We start from the raw sequence: 2,969 nt of genomic DNA, 5'->3' as shown, positions 1-2,969 counted from the left end.
TAAGCAGGTGGCGTGGAGAGAGAGGGAGGGCAGCAGTATAAAATTTTGTATTTCACAGGTTTTAAGAGAAGATAAACTTAATATTAGTTTCTTTTCTTACAGGAACAAGGTTAAATATATTTAAGAGGTGCAAGATCTAACATAATATGGACTACACCACTTGGCAATTGAAATCCAGCCACCCTTGATGACGGACGCTAATCGGATTTTACTATTACTGTGACACACAAAAGATTTCAGCTCCCGCCTGAACAAAGTGTATAGCTCAATAGAAAGAAAGAGGACTGATTCTCTTTCAGGATTTGCCCCCAGCTGTTTCTATGATGAAAGGCTGGTTTAGGGAATATTTGAACCTACTTTGGACACATTTCACATAAAAGTGAGGACCATTTCTATGGGTGGTAGAAGCCCCTAAGGTGGAACTCCTGAGGTTACTGGCTGCGAGGAAGGGATGGTTTGCTCTGGGATCCAGGAGCAAGTACTGGTGGGGGAGCTGGATGTGCTGCAGAAGGCATGAAGGACAGGGAATGGCCCCAGGGCAGCACAGCATGATGCCCTGGGAACTCCTGGGTTTGCAGGTTCTGCGAGGCAGCAGTTCCTGCACAGGGACCGCAGGGAGATGGGACGCAAACCCACGTGAAGACGGGCATCATTTCGTCCCCTGTTTGTGCACAGTGTTCTCCTCAGTATCACTTTTTTAAAAAGCCAACCAACCAAAACATAATACACGCACCCACTCCGCTCCAATCGCTTTTCTTATTTGAAAGCAACAGTTTGGGGAATACAAACAAGAAAAGGTGTAAAACTATGAAAACACACAGTTCCCAAGAGATGACACTCTATCAGGCTTTTCAAACTTTTAGAAACAAAAACCTTTTCCATTTTTTATTCCACTCTGTAAAATAACAGCCCCCTCCCCACTGCCTAGACAAGACGCTACGTTTGGGAGAGTGTGAGGCAAGACGCCAACGGGTGGGTCTTCTCACACCAGTTGCACCAGGCACTGCGCTGGTTATTATTGACAACCCTCCAGCCAACACAAACCCTCACCGGTGTTGAGCACAACATGCCCGACTTTCAGAATCACTGAGACAAAAGACTGATGAACATCAATGGCCGCGGTGGGCTCTCAGCACCTCCGGAAAGAAAATAAAAAAATAAAAAAATAACCAACAGCCTCAGCAGGCCAGTCCTACGCAAAAGTTTTGCATGAACAAGGACAACTCAAACAGTCCTAACGAGAACCAGTCAAATACATCCTTGCCACTGGATCAGGAAGCTCAACACAGCACCAGGGCTCCAAACAAGTCCTGGTTAGACGGTCACATCAGCCTCAGCCTACCTAATGCCAAGGCAGCAGTTACGCAATGGCAGAAACAAAACGTCGTATTCATGAGGGACTGGATCCCCAGCTGACAAAAGCTTCTTTCTGAAGTATTTCATCTGAAATTGGTGCTAGAAGTTCCCTCTCCTGACTGACCATGCCGCCCTTACCCAGTCAGGCACGGCTTGATCAACCAACAATGCTTCTAAGCAAAGAAGCCAAACCTCGGAGTTTTGTGCTATCATCATCATTATTAGCAAAACACTCAAGAAACATTTTCTTCTCTCCACTCCCCTTTTCCCAACTGTTACATTTAGGACAAGACATTCTATACGGATGTAAAACACACATTTCACACGCTGTTGCAGACCCACAACTTGCGAGACTAACTTTAGTGTTTTTCCAAGATTTTTAGGACTAAAATAAAGATTTGCTTCTCCTCAAGATGAATCACCCACAAAGATTTCAAACAACTTTTTGATTTCAAACCCCTAGCAACTTAATTTACTGAAGGAAAATCAATTCCCTAGGCTTAGCAGCAAAGACATTTACAAACAATTTTACATACATTATCTAATAAACTTTATTCCCCCCCAAAATAAGATGTTGCAATCCAAAGATACGCTTCTCTTAATAAGACACTGGAAAACATGCCTTTCTCTCCTTCCCTCTTCCATCCCCATTCCAAGATTTATTTGACATCAATCCATGGCAGTAAAGTGTATGTTAAGAGAAGGATACCAAGATGTAGACATGGGAGAGGCTGTCAACTTCACAGTTTCATTTAATATCAGAAGTTCACATAGGGAAAGCACAGTCCAAAGAGTGAGTATCAGAATATGCACGCAAAAAAACGGTGCCAGTAATACAGCCAGTTTGTTTCAGCCTTCAGCGCTGCAGAGGCAGTAGGAATCCATACTTTTAATGTGCCTTGAAAGGGGAGTTGGGAACTTCAAAAAAGCTTAGTAAAAAGACCATAATACTACAGGAGCCTGATCTTCACTAAACTAGGGAACAAACCAGTTAATAAGCATTTAGAAATTAAGGAATTAGGTGATGCGAATTAATTTAACAAAGTAGCAACCATAGGAATTCTGTCAGCTTCCTTTGGCTTTGGCTGAGTAATTAATTCTTTTTTTTTTTTCCTCCTTCTTAATTAAAACCAGAGACAGTGCCAGCATCAGCATGTGCATATTAACACACGGGCACGCACTGATAGCTCTGCTTTAGCAGCTGCAACCTCCAAGCAGTAACACGCCACTGGCAAGCCGGACCACAGATACAGCTGTATTTTTCTATCTTTTTTTCTTTTTTTTCCCTTTTTCCCCCCCAAACCTCATAACCTTCATTACTGCTTAATTCATGCGGGTCCATTGTTGGCTGAAAGCGAAGCTCGCAGGAAAGCAGCCCGGGCTAAAAGGCCCCGAAGGCTGAACGCGTGCGGTGACTACCGAGCGACCCACGCGGGCGACCAACCCTCCCCTCGAACCCAACACCTCCCGCCTCCACCGGGCACCTCCGCTCTCCCCCCCGGACCCCTCTTCACCCCCCCGGGGACCCGTCTTTGGCGCAGAGGGGCTGCCCGGGGACCCCCCCCTCCCCAAACCCGAGTCGCTCCGGCCCCGAGCCCCCACCGGGACGCGGG

The sequence above is a fragment of the Haliaeetus leucocephalus genome, unplaced genomic scaffold (assembly GCF_000737465.1).
Source record: "Haliaeetus leucocephalus isolate CR32 unplaced genomic scaffold, Haliaeetus_leucocephalus-4.0 Scaffold795, whole genome shotgun sequence".
NCBI classification, from domain to species: domain Eukaryota; kingdom Metazoa; phylum Chordata; class Aves; order Accipitriformes; family Accipitridae; genus Haliaeetus; species Haliaeetus leucocephalus.
The sequence above is the reverse complement of the archived record's forward strand: the minus strand, read 5'-3'. Positions refer to the sequence as shown.